At 41.2% G+C, this 17562-nt stretch overlaps 1 pseudogene; it reads left to right on the top strand.

Annotated features, from left to right (window-relative positions):
* Positions 1–15137: 15137 nt before the first annotated feature.
* LOC130857898 (U6 spliceosomal RNA) lies at positions 15138–15237 on the top strand (annotated as a pseudogene).
* The last annotated feature ends 2325 nt before the right edge of the window (positions 15238–17562 follow it).

Below are 17562 nucleotides of genomic sequence, written 5' to 3'. Positions count from 1 at the left end.
AAAGCAGACATCTCAAGGTAATGAACTTAGCACTTTTCTACATATGGGAAGAGGCAAGAGTATGAGATCATTGAAGTCATTCCTTTGATATGCACATTAGCTATCTAGGACCAATGTCCTGCTTTTCTCCATCCTGAATCCTCTCAGAGTGCACAGTTGTGGGTGGCTGCAGTGACTGATGGCTTGATGGCCACACCATCCTTTGTTTTACTGATATGGCAGGTGACAGTTTCCATCCACAAACCCCAGGGATTAAGGTTGGCTTAAGTGAAACAGGGGAACAGGCAAAGCTTGTCCTAGTCCTTCATTTTGTTGAGTCTCCCTGTCCCTCCTAACCTAGGTCCCCAGGCCCATCTGGAAGCCTCTGCCTGTGCAGGACACCCAATGCTATACTGCCCGTGGATTCAGGCCCTCACTTGTGCTCCCAGCCTCACGCCCTGCCGTTCTTCTCCCCCCACCACTCATCAGAGCCCCGATTTCTGTTTAGGGTGAAGTTAAGAACGGGCCAAACAGATAAACCATCCTTCACTGCCTGCCTGGACCCTTCTTAGTAACACATTGTGTCGCAGGGGACACGCCAGAAACACCATGAACAAACAGTTCCCCACCCTCAGTTTCTGTTTGCTTCTAGACCTACATTTTTCCAACCTCTCCACCCCCACCCCTGCCACAGTTAGAACATGTGTTTTCACCAGACAGAAGAACTTCTGTTGACCATAGAATAAGGGTGCTCAAAAGAGTGTTGTTCCAGAAAGCCTGAAGAAAGTGGTTGCTTCTTCATTTCTTCTCAGGAAATAGAAGCAGCTTTGGGCTGGAGCTGGATCCTCTCTTTCCTTCTGACCTAGAGTTTGGTCTCAACTTCTCCAAGCCCATTAACCCAGGGATCTGAGCCCAGCAGCTCCAGCCTCCACAGGACAGGGAATGGAAAGGTTTGGCCCCTTGCTTTGGAGCGGGGCTTCAGCACACTGATTGCAGAGCTGAGTGGATTTATTTCAGCTTTTGTTTCTTTCATCTGCCAAGACCCTAGGGGCTCATGTCCTGTGAGAAGTTCAAGAATGTCAGGGAGGTGGGGTCAGCCCAGCAGAGGCAAGGAGGCCTGGGGATGAGGCCCATCCCACAGAGCTGAGGCTGAGAGGCCTCCCTGTCTCGGGGCCAGCCTCTCTAGTCACCTATTCTGGTAGGACACGAGGGATGGATAAAAATGAGCAATTATACGTGAGACAGATCTGTTCCTCCAGTGGCAATATATTTTCCTCACATGCTTTTCTCTTCACAGCAAGTAAACGCATGTGAAGCCAGTGACTCTGAAGTCGGTCATATTGAATTTACTCAGTTTTCCTCAAGTCTTCAAGCGTGAAGCGTTGCAAACCTTCATATGTACACAGAGGAAAGAAAGGATGAAAAAAAAAAAGCTCCAAGGCAAGGCCTAAGGAAAAGCCTGTGAAAGAAAACGGTAAGATAAAGCAACACAATTTCAAATCTTTATCTCTTGAAATGGTGCCTTGAAAGCTGCACTTTCCACATTTCTGAGTGGGGCCTTCAAAACTCCGTGTCAAATCATGTTATAACCTTGCTTCTTATCTGTTGTGAGAGCTTTCAAGGGCCCGTAATTCCCCCAGATGTGGCAGAAAAGTTCACAGTAGAGATTTGCACACTTGACTAAGCTTCCTGCATTGCTTTTTGTGGAGGGCTGGTGAAGGAGAGAGATTTATTCTCCCTTTCAGGACTAAATCATGCCACTACCAAGGACACAGTCTCAAAGCCGACTGGAGTCACTCCCTTGGTCAGATAATCTCCAGGACGATGGCTTAATATTATATACTCTCTGCTTTGGTCCAACAAAACACATAGCCGAGGAGAATGCCCCTGCATTTTTTTTTTACCAGTAAAAACCAAGAGATAAGACCCCATCTATGAGGGAGGCCTTTGGGTATCCTCTCCCCAGACACTCTCCTCTGGCACCCATCCCATAACCAGTGATGGCCTGGATTTGGGGGCACTGGCTGGAGGCTGGGGTGATGCCAACGCAGAGGGCTTAGGAGAGAAGAGTCACAGGAACACTAATAGCTGTAGAAAGAAGGTGTCACCTGCCGCAGGAAGGGTGGGGGACAACTTACTTTCTTTTCTCCTCTACCCACCTGATGGCACTCTGACTGGCCTGAGGCTTCCACAGGAAGAGGCAGGCGTGATGAGCTCTGAACAGCATCCTCAGGACCAGGGGTCACCAACACAAGGGTCAACTGGGGCCAGGCAGATAATGTCAGTGAGTGACTCCCCTCAGTCAGTGACGTGTAAGGGTGTGAAGATGCTTGGGGTCTAAGAAGAGAAAAGAAAAAAAGACCCCATCTACTATGTTATTTGTTTGTTTTTAAAAATAAAGACAACTTTCTGAAACAAAACCAAGATTAGTTCCTCTTGGCAAACTAATAGGCTTTCTTGTATTAGGCATGACTTTTGTCATTCCCTTTTCCTCTTTTATTTTTTTATTTTTGGCTGCTTTGGGTCTTTGTTGCTATGCCCGGGCTTTCTCTAATTGCAGTGAGTAGGAGCTACTCTTTGTCGTGGTGCATGGGCTTCTCACTGCTGTGTCTTCTCTTGTTGTGGAGCATAGGCTATAGGCACATGGGCTTCAGTAACTGTGTTATTTGCATTTTTGGTATTCAGCTGCATAAGCTGCTTGTATATTTTAGAGATTAATTCTTTGTCCATTGCTTCATTGGCAAGTATTTTCTCCCATTCTGAGGGCTGTCTTCTAGTCTTGTTTATGGTTTCCTTCACTGTGCAAAAGCTTTGAAATTTCACTAGTTCCCATTTGTTTATTCTTGATTTTATTTCCATGATTCTAGGAGGTGGGTCAAAAAGGATCTTGCTTTGATGTATGTCATACAGTGTTCTGCCTCTGTTTTCCACTAGGAGTTTTATAGTGTCTGGCCTTATATTTAGGTCTTTCATCCATCTGGAGTTTATTTTTGTGTATGGTGTTAGGAAGTCTTCTAATTTCATTCTTTTACATGTTGCTGTCCAATGTTCCCAGCACCACTTATTGAAGAGGCTGTCTTTTTTCCATTGTATACTCTTGCCTGCTTTGTCAAAGATAAGGTATCCATATGTGCTTGGGTTTACCTCTGGGTTCTCTATTCTGTTCCATTGATCCATATTTCTATTTTTGTGCCAGTACCATACTGTCTTGATCACTGTAGCATTGTAGTATCGTTTGAAGTCAGGAAGCCTGATTCCACCAACTCCATCTTTCCTTCTCAAGATTGCTTTGGCTATTCGGGGTCTTTTGTGTTTCCATACAAATCGTAAGATTTCTTGCTCTAGTTCTGTGAAAAATGCTGTTGGTAATTTGATAGGGATTGCGTTGAATCTGTAAATTGCTTTGGGTAGTACAGTCATTTTCACAATCTTGATTCTTCCAATCCAAGAACATGGTATGTCTCTCCATCTGTTTGTATCGTCTTTGATTTCTTTCATCAGTGTCTTATAGTTTTCTGCATACAGGTCTTTTGCCTCCTTAGGCAGGTTTATTCCTAGGTATTTGATTCTTTTTGTTGCAATGGTAAATGGGAGAGTTTCCTTAGTTTCTCTTTCTGCTTTTTCATTGTTAATGTATAGGAATGCAAGAGATTTCTGTGCATTAATTTTGTATCCTGCTACTTTATTAAATTCATCAATTAGTGCTAGCAGTTTTCTGGTAGAATCTTTAGGGTTTTCTATGTATAATGTCATGTCATCTGCAAAGAGTGACAATTTTACTTCTTTTCCAATTTGGATTCCTTTGATTTCTTTTTCTTCTCTGATTGCTGTGGCTAAAACTTCCAAAACTATGTTGAATAATAATGGTGAGAGTGGACACCCTTGTCTTATTCCTGATCTTAGAGGGATTTCTTTCAGTTTTCACCATTTAGAACGATGTTGGCTTTTTGTTTCTCATATATGGCTTTTCTTATGTTGAGGTAATTTCCTTCTATGCCCATTTTCTGTAGAGTTTTTATCATAAATGGATGTTGAATTTTGTCAAAAGCTTTTTCCGCATCTACTGAGATTATCATATGGTTTTTATCCATCAATTTGTTGATATGATTATCATATTGATTGATTTGCATATATGGAAGAATCCTTGCATCCCAGGGATAAACGCCACTTGATCATGGTGTATGATCTTTTTAATGTGCTGTTGGATTCTGTTTGCTAGTATTTTGTTGAGGATTTTTGCATCTAAATTCATCAGTGATATTGCCCTGTAATTTTCTTTTTTTGTGACATCTTTGCCTGGTTTTGGTATCAGGGTGATGGTGGCCTCGTAGAATGCATTTAGGAGTGTTCCTCCCTCTGCTATCTTTTGGAAGAGTTTGAGAAGGATAAGTGTTAGCTCTTCTCTAAATGTTTGATAGAATTCGCCTGTGAAGCCATCTGGCCCTGGGCTTTTGTGTGTTGGGAGATTTTTAATCACTGCCTCAATTTCTGTACTTGTGATTGGTCTGTTCATAGTTTCTATTTCTCCTCGTTCAGTCTTGGAAGATTGTGTTTTTCTAAGAATGTATCCATTTCTTCCAGGTTATCCAATTGATTGGCATATAGTTGCTTCTAGTAGTCTCTCATGATCTTTTGTATTTCTGCAGTGTCAGTTGTTACTTCTCCTTTTTCATTTCTAATTCTGTTGATTTGCGTCCTCTCCCTTTTTTTCCTAATGAGTCTGGCTAATGGTTTATCAATTTTGTTTATCTTCTCAAAGAACAAGCTTTTAGTTTCATTGATCTTTGCTATTATTTCCTTCCTTTCTTTTTCATTTATTTCTGATCTGATCTTTATGATTTCTTTCCTTCTGCTCACTTTGGGGTTTCTTTGTTCTTCTTTCTCTAATTGTTTTAGGTGTAAGGTTAGGTTGTTTATTTGAGATTTTTCTTGTTTCTTGAGGTAGGCCTGTATTGTTATAAACTTCCCTCACAGAACTTCTTTTGCTGCATCCCATAGTTTTTGGGTTGTTGTGTTTTCATTGTCATTTGTTTCTAGACATTTTTTGATTTCCTCTTTGATTTCTTTAGTGATTTCTTGGTTGTTTAATAGCATATTGTTTAACCTCCATGTGGTTGTATTTTTATAGTTTTTTTTCCTGTAATTGATCTCTAGTCTCATGGCATTGTGCTCACAGAAGATGCTTGATATGATTTCAATTTTCTTGAATTTACTGAGACTTGATTTGTGACCCAAGATGTGATCTATCCTGGAAAATGTTCCATGTGCACTTGAGAAGAAAGTGTATTCTGTAGTTTTTGGCTGGAATGTCCTATAAATATCAATTAAGTCGAGATGGTCTAATGTGTCATTTAAAGCTTGTGTGTCCTTATTTATTTTCTGTTTGGATGATCTGCCCATTGATGTAAGTGGGGTGTTAAAGTCTCCTACTATTATTGTGTTACTGTTGATTTCCCCTTTTATGGCTGTTAACATTTGACTTATGTATTGAGGTGCTCCTATGTTGGGGGCATAGGTATTTACAATGGTTATATCTTCTTCTTGGATTGATCCCTTGATCATTATGTAGTGCCCTTCCTTGTCTCTTTTAATAGTCTTTACTTTAAAGTCTAATTTGTCTGATATGAGTATTGCTACTCCAGCTTTCTTTTGGCTTCCATTTGCATGGAATATTTTTTTCCATCCCTTTACTTTCAGTCTATATGTGTCCCTTGGTCTGAAGTGTGTTTCTTGTAGGCAGCATATAGAAAGATCTTGTTTTTGTATCCATTCAGCTAGTCTGTGTCTTTTGGTTGGAGCATTTAATCCATTTACATTTAAGGTGATTATTGACATATGTGTTCCTATTACCATTTTCTTAATTGTTTTGGGTTTGTTTTTGTAGGTCTTTTCCTTCTTTTGTGTTTCCTACTTAGAAAAGTTCCTTAAGCGCTTGTTGTAAGGGTGGTTTGGTGGTGCTGAATTCTCTTAACTTTTGCTTGTCTGGAAAGCTTTAGATTTCTCCATCAAATCTGAATGAGATTCTTGCTGGGTCAAGTATTCTTGGCTGTAGGTTTTTCTCTTTCAGGACTTTCAGTATATCCTGCCATTCCGTTCTGGCCTGCAGAGTTTCTGCAGAAAGATCAGCTCTTATCCTTATGGGTTTTCCCTTATATGTTATTTGTTGCTTTTCTCTTGCTGCTTTTAATATTTTTTCTTTGTGTTTAATTGTCGTTAGTTTGATTAATATGTGCCTCAGTGTATTTCTCCTTGGGTTTATTCTGTATGGGACTCTCTGCGCTTCTTGGACTTGATTAATTATTTCCTTTCCCATGTTGGGGAAGTTTTCCACTATAACCTCTTCAAATATTTTCTCAGACCCTTTCTTTTTTTCTTCTTCTTCTGGGATACCTATGATTCAAATGCTGGTGCACTTCATGTTGTCACCAAGGTCTCTGAGACTGTCTTCCATTCTTTTTATTCATTTTCCTCTCTCCTGCTCTGTGGCAGTTATTTTCCCCATTCTATCTTCCAACTCACTTATTCATTCTTCTGCCTCAGTTATTCTGCTGTTTATACCATCTAGAGTATTTTTAATTTCAGTTATTTTGTTGTCCATTACTGTTTGTTTGCTCTTTAGTTCTTCTGAGTCCTTATTAACTGTTTCTTGTATTTTATGTATTTTGTTGTCGAGATTTTAGATCATCTTTACTGTCATTACTTTGAATTCTTTTTCAGGCAATTTTCCTATTTCCTCTTCATTTATTTGGTCTTGTGGGGTTTTTACCTGCTCCTTTGCCTGCATGATGTTTCTTTGTTTTCTCATTTTGTCTAATTTATAGGACTTGCTGTCTCCTTTCCCTATGCTGCCTAGTAGTAATTCCTCTTGTTTCTGCCCTCTGCCCCCTGTGGTGGGGTTTGTCCAGTGTCTTAAGTAGGCTTCCTGGTTGGAGGGTCTGGTGTCTGCTTTCTGGTGTGTGGCTCTGTGTCTTTTCTCTCTGATGAGCAGTGCCGTGTCAGGTGGTATGTTTTAGGGTATCTGTGAGGTTAATATGGCTTTAGGTAGTCTGTGTGCTGATGGGTTGGTTTGTGTTGCTGTCTTGTTTGTAGTTTGGTGTGAGGTGTCCAGCACCAGCAGTTGCAGACAGTCAGACGAAGCTGAGCCTTAGATTCTGATACAGGGCTCTGTGAGAGTTCTCTGCAGTTAATCTTCCCTGTGTCTGAGGACTCCTTAGTAGTCTAGCATCCTGGATTCAGTGCTCCCTCCCCAGAGCCTCCTACTTGACTTCTGATGGAGTAGTCCAGACTTCAGAGGTTGCTTGTCCCGGCAATAAAGGGCTTTAAAGAAGACTGTCCAAGCCCCAGACTAATTGCAGAGTGTTGAGTCAAACAACTACAAAGTCAAGGAAACACATACATGTATAAGACACACAAATACTGAGTCCAATAGTACATAAGGCACTAAAAAGACCTGACAGAAGAACCCCAGTATGCCATCAGGCAATCAAAGAGAAAACCAACAGAAATTCAAAATCAAAAAAAACCCAAAACAAAACAAACAAACAAACAAAAAGACAGAAAAAAAAACCCCCCCACACACAGACACAAATTCAGGGAGATTTTGAAAGCTAGGATCAAATATAATAAAGAACGAGAGTACCACCAGACAGACTGAAGATTCTCAGAATGAAATCAGACAATTATACTAACAATTAAGATAAAGACGAAATCTAAAAATAAAAACCAAAGCAGTGTGTCATCTGGAGAGTAAAGCAAGCAAACAGAGCAGACCGATAATATTGCTTATAAGTATATTAAGATAAAATAAACTAAAAAAGGATAGAAGACAGGGCAACAGAAGAGTGTAGTGTGACTGGAAATATGAATAGAAAAAGAAAGAAATAGAAATGTATAAAAGATAGAGATGAAAAGAAGGTAGGAGAGATACAGTCAGCACTACAAAAAACTTAGCTAGAAATAGAAATATATAAAAAGGCTAAAAAATAGAATAAAAAATAGAATAAAAAAATATGTTATGAAACATGTAGATCCCTGAGGACTACAATCATAATTAATAAAATAAATAAAATAAATAAATAAACTAGAAATGACCCCAGAATGGACCAGATCAATAGAATTAATATTTCTGTTTCCTTGCTGTCTCAGCTGTAAGTGACCTTCTATGCACCTTGGGCTTTTTGTATTATTCTCCGACCAGCAGAGCTTCTTTTATTGTTCATCTGTAAGTGCTGGTATGTGGGGAGAGAGAGGGTACAATAGTGGCTCCTTCCCCTGGGAGTGAGTGAGCAGTGGTGTGCTGCCTTGGTCACGGCGGCTCAGGCACCTCTGGCCAAGAAAGCAACTCCAACCGTGGCTCATACCCCCTGCTATGACTCCGCTGGTGCACCCTGCCTGGGTCACAGCAGCTCAGTCGGCCGTGGCAGTGCCTGTTGCAGAGGGAGACCAGTGGCTCAGGTGTAAACAGAATGTCTCCAGAGCTGGGCCACTCTTCGGGCTTTTGGCTCTCGGCTGCAGGCACTGTAGGCCATCCCTGCCTGGGGACCTTTGTTATCCCTGAGTGCGTTAGTCAGGCCCAGAGGGGTCTTCCTTTGTCCTTCGCAGACTCCGAGAGAGAGGCTACACCTGTGGCTCCTCCCCGCTGCTTGAGAATCAGCAGTATCCAGCCACCACTATGGCCTCGCAGCTTTCTGCGGTAGGCACTCTCCACTGCAGATTTCTTCCCTCCTGTCCTCTCAGTCCATCTCCCCACTGCCAAAAGTGTTTCTCATCCTGAACCAGTTCTCCAGTTCCCACGTTCCAGCTCCCAGACCCCCTGTTCAGCTGTGAACCAATGTCTCAGTCCGGACACGCTGAGCTGTGGTGCGGACCCTCTGTGTGTTTCTCACTCTTTCCTGTCTGCCACAGCTCAGCTGCTTCACCCTCTTTGAACAGTCCCAAATGCCTCCCTTCTGACCCAGGGAAATTCCCCATTGGAGAAGGGGTTTCCCCATCAGATAAGGGACATTTCCCCAAATTTGGCAATCTCCCCTCTGTTTCAGATCCCCCTGCCCCAGGTTGTGGGACCTGTCCCTTTCCTTTCTTCTCCTCCTCTTTCTCCATTTTTTTTTCCCTCTGTCCTAAGCAGTTATGTTGGGATCTTTGCAGTCCTTTCTCGTGTCCAAGGTCATTTGCTGGTGTTCAGCTGGATCTCTGTGGGAATTATTGTGTCTTTTGGTGTATTCCTGATGCATCTGTGGAGAGGGATGAATTCCACATCCTTCTACTTTGCTGCCATCTTTCTTCTCCTATATTCTTTTTTTTTTTTTATAGTCATTTTATTTTATTTTATTTTTTGGGGGGGGTACATCAGGTTCAATCATCTGTTTTTATACACATATCCCCGTATTCCCTCCCTTCCTTGACTCCCCCCCTCGAGTCCCCGCCACCCTCCCTGCCCCAGTCCTCTAAGGCATCTTCCATCCTCGAGTCTATATTCTTTTTTTATATTCTCTTCCTTTATGGATTATTATAAGCTATTGAGTATAGTTCCCTGTGCTATACAGTGGGTCCTTGTTAGATATCGATTTTATATAAATAGTAGTGTATGTGTGTGTGTATATATATATATTTAGTGTGTATATTTTAATCCCAAACTCCTAATATATCCCTCTTCTCTTTCGCCCTTGGTAACCAGAAGTTTGTTTTCTATAACTTATTTGTAAAACATAAATAGACTTACAGACATAGAAAGGAGTCTATGGATTAAGAGGAGGAAGGTAGAGTGAAAAGCACTGCTAACAGTTTTGCCTGAGAAATTATGCCCCTCCTGCCCTCCCACCAAAGCCAGGGCAGCCCACAGCCAATGAGAGCACAAGAAGCTCACCCCCCTCTTCTCAATTCTGACCTGAGGTTTGTACTCCAGAACTGCATTGTCCAATAATATTCATTAGTCATATGTAACTATTTACATTTTAATTTAATTTAATTAAAAATTGTATGTCATTTACACTAGCCATATTTCAAATGCTCAATGGCCCTATGTAGATAGTGATAATTGTACTGGATTGTGCCAATTATGTAGAACATTCCGCTCGGTGCATAACTTCTACTGGACAGCACTGCTCCAGAGTCTACCCCTATGGATCACACATAGGCCTGTCCTGCTTGCCTATCGGACTTCCCTGCCTCCCTTTTATTTTTTTAATTTATTTTCTGAAGAGCACTCCATCAATGAGTCATAAGCACCCAAATCCCTGAGTCAAGCTCTGCTTCCAAGGAATTCTATCCAAGACACCATCTATATTGCTTTCAGCTCTAGACTCATTGTAAACCAACAACTAAACACTAACATTTGGAAGCCTTAGATGTCCTTACCCTAAAAGATACTGATGCGTGCTTGCTTTCTAAAGCATAGGCCTGTAGGGTCAATAGGCCAGGCTTTTGTAAAAGGAAAAGTGTTCTGGGATGACAGTGAAGTAGTTTTAAATTGCCCAAGATTGTGACTGAGGAGTGTGAGTCTCTACAAGAGGCATGAAATGCCTGGATGTGGGGGGTGGGGGGCCTAGATGAGCTGCACTGGTGGAGCAGAACAGTAAGTGCCCTGGGTGTGCAAGCAGATAACTTGAAGACGAGCCACACTCTCAATGTCAACTTTTTCATCCCAAACAGGAACTAAATATCAAACAGACAAAATCCAGTATCCCCTGCTCTTTACTGAAAGCTTGCCCGCTGTCATTTGGCATGACTTTTGCCTCCACTTTTGGTACCTAAGTCTTCCCTTTGAGTCTTCAAATGAGTGGTTTCCTCTTCCTGAATATTTCAACACAGAGCTGTCTGATAGAAATATAATGCAAGCCACTTATGTGATTTAACATTTTCTGGAAGTGACATATTTAAAAATAAAAAGAAACAGGTGAATTTAATTTTAATAGTGGATTTTAGTTAACCCAATATATCCAAAATATTATCATTTCAACATGCAATCACTATAAAAAATTATTAGTGAAACATGTTACATTCTTTTTATCATATTAGACCTTCACAATGCAGTGTGTAATTTACATTTAGCATACAGCTCAGTTCAGAGTAACCACATTTTTTTTTAATCGAAATGTAGTTGATTTACAATGTTGTGTTAGTTTCAGGTGTACAACGAAGTGATTCAGTTATACATACATATTTTCTTTTCGGATTTTTTTCCCTCATAGATTATTACAAAATATTGAGTATAGTTCCCCAGACTATCCACATTTCAAGTGCTTGCTCTCACTGTATCATATATTGCAGTTCCAACCATGGCCTTAACTCAAAATCTATCCATCTGTCAGTATATCAGGAATTAGTTCTGTGAACAAGGACAAATAAGTTTGTCTCTGGGGCCTCATTTAGAACTACTTGATCTCTAAAAACTTCTCAAGCTCTAAAATTCTTAAGTTCTGGGATCTCTATTTCCAAAATCTCCTCCAGCTTACTTAACCAGTGTGACATACTGTCTATCAAACCAGCAAGATGTGAGGTAGTGAGCGATTCATTTGTGTATGTGTTTGGGCCTGTGTGCAAAAGGCCTGTTTTCAGATGGCATAGTCTGTCTGCAACTGGGAAAGGAGACTGGCCTGTGAAAAGAGAACAGTTTGGTTCATGGCTTTTAAAGATAATTGAATTAATTTTAAAACTATTTTTTTAAAGATTTATTTTTTTATTTATTTTTGGCTGCGTTGGGTCTTTGTTGCTGCACACGGGCTTTCTCTAGTTGTGGCAAGCAGGAGCTACTCTTCGTCATGGTGCAAGGGTTTCTCATTGCAGTGGCTTCTCTTGTTGTGGAGCATGGATTCTAGATGTGCAGGCTTCAGTAGTTGCGGTGCATGGGCTTAGTAGTTGTGGCTCACAGGGTCTAGCGTGGAGGCTCAGTAGTTGTGGTGCACGGACTTAGTTGCTCCAAGGCATGTGGGATCTTCCAGGCCTAGGGGTCGAACCCGTGTCCCCTGCATTGGTAGGCGAATTCTCAACCACTGCACCACCAGGGAAGCCCCTAAAACCACTTTTTAAATTTAGTTTAAAAGCAATGAGCTCTATCCACCTATGTGTGAAATTTAATTGTATATCCACACACATATTAAGTAAATATACACATACACACAGAGATATTCATTGCAATAGTTTTTAATATAGCAAAATATTGGAAATTAATTGTGTCTACCCAAAGGTAGCTATTTAAAAAAATAAAATAAGATGCAATTCTATAGGGACTTCCCTGGTGGCGCAGTGGTTAAGAATCCTCCTGCCAAGGGAGGGGACACGGGTTCAAACCCTATCCAGGAAGATCCCACATGCCGCAGAGCAACTAAGCCCATGCACCACAACTATTGAGCCTGTGTGCCACAACTACTGGAGCCCGAGTGCCTAGAGCCCGGGTTCCACAACAAGAGAAGCTACTCAGGCACTGCAACGAAGAGTAGCCCCCACTTGCCACAACTAGGGAAAGCCCAAGCACAGCAACGAAGACCCAATGTAGCCAATAAATAAATTAATTAATTAAAAAAAAAAAAAAGAGGCAGTTCTACAAACTAGTGGTTACCAGTGGGGAGGGTGGAGGAGTAATATGGGGTGGAGGAGTCGAAGTGCAAACTATTGGGTGTAAGATAGGCTATAAGGATGCATTGGACAACACAGAGGCCATAGCCAATATTTTGTAATAACTGTAAATGGAATGCAACCTTTAAAAATTGTATTAAAAATTGAACACGCATTAAAATAAAGCCATAAATCAACTAAGAAAAAAGTGAGGCCATTCTAGACTGAAGTGGAAAGATCCCCAAGAAATTTTATAAAGTGAAAAAAAGCTAGATTCAGTACAACATGTACTCTCATGTATGAGGGGAAAAGAATATACAGACACATTGCAAATGCATGGAACAGTTCTAGAAGGTTCCAAAATCAACCAATAACAGTGAATGGTGGATGCCTCTGAGGAGGGCAACTAGTTTCCTAAGGAATAGAAAAGGGAGGAGATTGACTTACTCTTGCTGTATACGTCTTCATACCTTTAAATTTTGTGCATGTATTATCTACACAAAATAAAATGCAAATGATTAATTTTAAGTGAGGTTAGAAACAAAATAATTTAGAACAAATGTCTCCAAACAATTAAACGTGTCCACCTTACAGGGGATTTTAAGGTCAAATAATATTGTTCACGTGGAGGCCCTGCACAGCCTGACGCAGAGTGGATGTGAAATATATCATCAATAAGCTTGAATTAAAACAAGAACAATTGCAGCTGCCCTCATGAACGTTACATAGCAAGTTGGTTTAAAATCTATGATTTTCCAACTGTCATGACACTATTTCTTTGGAAGGAGCATCACAGGCTGGAAAAAAGAGGGCGGTGGGACAGGAAGGCTGGACTGGAATCTCACTCAGCTGCTTGCTAGAAGGGTCGCTTTTGACAAGGTAATTCGCTTTCCTTTTAAGCTCCACACCACATTTGGGGAGAGGAGGGGGGGGCGGGGCGGCGGCGGTGTGAAATCTGCCAATTTTTGGCTTAACCCATTCTGTGCATGGGTTTAAAAAGATAGAGCCACATATGGAAAATCTCACCCTCTCTTAGGAAAGCCAAACTGGATACACTTAAATGTTTTCAACCTCACCCAGATACACGCTCCGTTCATTTCTCCCTCTTGCTTTCTCCTACTCTTCCTCAGTGGCGGTCCTTTGCCATCAACGGGGCATCCAGACTGGGGATTTGTATCAGAACACTACGCTTCATCCATATGATAATGGCTAGGTTTGTCTGTGGAAAGAAGGAAGAAACAGGTAAAGCAAGTGCGGCGAGACAAGGAGGGCAGTGTAGAACCCGAATTATCTGGACAAAGAAACTTCCTAGTCACCAGCCCAGGAGAAATGAAATCTGGATAGGACAGTAATGAACTCTCCTTCTACAACAAAAAAGGGTAAAGAAAAGCCTCTGGATTCTCTTTTGCGACCTAGTGAACAACATTTCATATGGTTAGAGCATCTCCACTGGGATCGTCCCCCAACCACATCACAATGGCCCTGAAAGTGGCCCAGGTGTGAGGAGCAATCTCACTGCCAAGGCTCTGCCTGTAGACTGGTCCATAAGGTCATGGAAATAAACATGTTTTTCAAAGGCTGTGGTCTGAGACCATACAGAATGCAAGGTATTCAAAAATTGGAAATAACATGATAAACTTTAAATAAAAATAGATTAGTTACTTTTTCAAGAATCAGCTCAGTATGTTTTCAGGTGAAATATCTCTAAATTTAAAGCAAATGAGCCCAATTCTTAATCTGAAAAAATTGCAGTAAGAACTCCATTTTTTTATGTTTCTCAGACCTTTTGAACACCCTTAGGACTTCCTGGAATGTATTCCCTGTAGTCCCCCCCTTATTCATGGTTTCTCTTTTGAGGTTTCAGTTACCTCAGTCACCTGAGCTCTGGAAATATTAAGTGGGAAATCCCAGAAATAAACAATTCCTAAGTTTTAAATTGTATGCCATTCTGAGCAGCATGATAAAATCTGACATCATCCCTCTCCGTCCTGCCCAGGGGTCCCCAACGACCACCATCTTCTGCTCCTGCCATGCAAGCATCAACATTATCATGTCTTAATGATCCAGGATCACCTAAAGTCATTGATGTATCGTCAGAAGGTCAATAGTAGCCTAACGCTCCGTCACAATGCCTACATCCTTCACCTCACTTCACCTCATCAGGTAGGCATTTTGTCATCTCACATCACCATGAAGTAGAGTAAGTCCAGTACAATAAGATATTTTGAGAGAGAGACCACTTTCACATAACTTTTATTACAGTATATTGTTATAATTGTCCTACTTTATTATTCATTACTGTTTTAATCTCTTCCTGTGCCTAATTTATAAATTAAACTTTATCATAGGTAGGCATGTATGGGAAAAAGCATGTATCATGTATATATACGGTTTGATACTATTCACAGTTTCAGGTGTCCACTAAATAAGGGGGCTATATTACGTTTTTTTCAGAATTGAGTTGAATTGTTGGACGCCCAGCTGGTGTCTGGAGCATTGCTTGGTGGTGTGGAGGAAACCCCCTCCTCATGTTGGAATTGGTAACAGAATCCCTTTAGTAAATTAACAGTAAGTTTATCCTATAATTCCTGACTTTGCAGATATCCTATTGAACCGCTTGGTTAAAAATGCAGACTCCTAACAATACAGAGATTAGCATGGCCCCTGCACAAGGATGACATGCAAACTCATGAAGCGTTCCAATTTAAAAATAATAATAATAATGCAGACTCCTAGGCCCACTCCAGATCTACCGGAAGCAAGTTTCTGGGAGGGTAGAAATTTGCTGAGACTTTCACCACGGGCTCCCCCCATTCTCACGCCTTTGGGTTGAGGCTGGAACTACCCCACCAGCTCTTCTGGGCCTCCAGCTTGCGGAGGGTCGATGATGGGATTGTTCAGTCTCCATAATCATGTGACCCAACCCTTCATACTACAGCTCTCTCCGTCTCTATAGATCCTATTAGTTCTGTTTCTCTGTAGAAACCTAATACAGACGTCAACGTGTCTTTTTAACGGGACACAAATCAACGCTTCATTACGTGATGCCGTGGCAACCGCCAAAGACGAAAATCTGAGGAAGAGTTGGGAGCTGGCAGCCATGGACAGAGAACCACCTCAGGCATCAGGCATCAGGCTGTGGACCGAATTTCCTGAAGTTAAGGGTTTGGAGGAGAGTGAAGGTGGCTTGATATGAGTGTCTCTTTCTGTCTGTCTCCAGCCAAGGAAGCCAACTGCAATTCCAAAGAACACAAAGGGAAGGGCTCCAAAACTTGCCACAAAACGCCCAGTTCCTGAGCCAGACGCTGTACCGGAGCTAATAAAAAAAGAAGAACGCGGGGGCAGAGGGTGGCTTCGTACTTACCCTCCTCCAGTCCCAAAGGCACAACGAAAACAGACAGTTTTAGCTGGAGACTTTTGCTGCTGAGATTCTAGCAAGGTTTGTCAAAATACCCCGATCAACTGTGCTTCCATTATTACTTGGGAATCCCAGTTTCTTAGGCATTTTCCACAGCCCATTCAAACCCCATCAGTAACCAAATCCTCCTAGACGGATGTATCTTGATTTTATTTCATCAGAGCTGAATGACCTGGCTGGAGCCCTCAGGATGCATCACTTAGACATTACGCATTCAGAGTTTCATAGAAGGCCAGAGAGAACCATCCAAAAACATTCTGAAGCACAAGCCACCTCTGCTGGGCCTTAACACAAAGATTCTGGCCTTGCATACTTAGGATTCCCTTCTTAGCATCCATATACGTGCTTTTAAATGCTCTGTCGGACAAGCCCTGGCTATCCCTCATGCTGATATTTGTGAAGGGGGGCGTGGAGAGGAGGGGGTCGGGATGCAGGCATTAAAGCTGAGATGCACTGGGGCCCTGGAGGTGAAAATGAGTGAATTACACCCTGACACATGATCATCAAGGAACTTGACTGCACACAGTGACCAGAGGGAGGGGATATCCAGAAACAAAAGTAATAATAATAATTGCTCCTTACATTTACTGAGCATTTACTAAGTGCTCTGCAAGTAGTATCCTATATAAGCCTTTAGGAGATAGGAACTTATTGCCCCCATTTTAAGGATGAGAATATTGAGGCTTGAAGGAGCTAAGTGATTTACCCAAGGTCATACAACAAGTTAAGTAGCAGATTCAGGACTGAAACCCAGGCAATCTGGCTTTGAAGCCAGCCCTACTCTCATTATTTTTTATGCTATAATAATTGATACAACGTATATATAAGGTACATGTGTTACAAAGCATAATAGTAACATAAATACTCATAAACCCACCACCGCAGCTTCAAAGATCTGTCACTACCAATATCTTTGAAGTGAACCACACGATTCCATAAGCCCCATCTCCTGCCTACCCACCCCCCAGCAGAAACCACCATTCTGGATTTTGTGTTTATCACTCTCTTGGTGTTGTAAAATAGCTTTTATCTAATAGGTAAATATCCTTAAAATTATAGTTTCAGTTTGGTTTTGAGCTTCAAGAAAAGGGGTTATTACTTACACTCTTTTATGACTTGCCTTTTTTCTATTCAACATTATGTTTCTAAAATTCATCGACATTGTACCAGTTAGCTGCCCTTTCCTCATTCCCACTGGTGGGCTCCATTGGTGTAAATAGACCACAGTTATTTTTTTGGATGAATAAGTGTTTTATTCACATTTTTAATTATAATTCACATTTCACTGCATGGAGAAACAAAGATCTTATAGTGAGAAGGATAATTCAGAATTACCTGCTTGAAACTAATTTACTAAGTTCAACCTATAATCTCTATGCAATTTCTCTTCTTTATTGAAGTACAGTTGATTTACAATGCTGCTGTTATACAGCAAAATGACTCAGTTATACACATATATACATTCTTTTTTATATTCTTTTCCATTTTGCTTTATCCCGGGGTATTGAATATAGTTCCCTGTGCTATACAGTAAAATCTTATTGTTTAGACCACAATTTATTTATGTATCCTCCTATTAAAGAACACTTGCATTGTTTCCAGTTTTTGCCATTACA

This window comes from Hippopotamus amphibius, chromosome 7 (genome assembly GCF_030028045.1).
Source record: "Hippopotamus amphibius kiboko isolate mHipAmp2 chromosome 7, mHipAmp2.hap2, whole genome shotgun sequence".
In the NCBI taxonomy this organism is placed as follows: domain Eukaryota; kingdom Metazoa; phylum Chordata; class Mammalia; order Artiodactyla; family Hippopotamidae; genus Hippopotamus; species Hippopotamus amphibius.
This window is presented reverse-complemented; position numbering and strand designations above follow the sequence as displayed.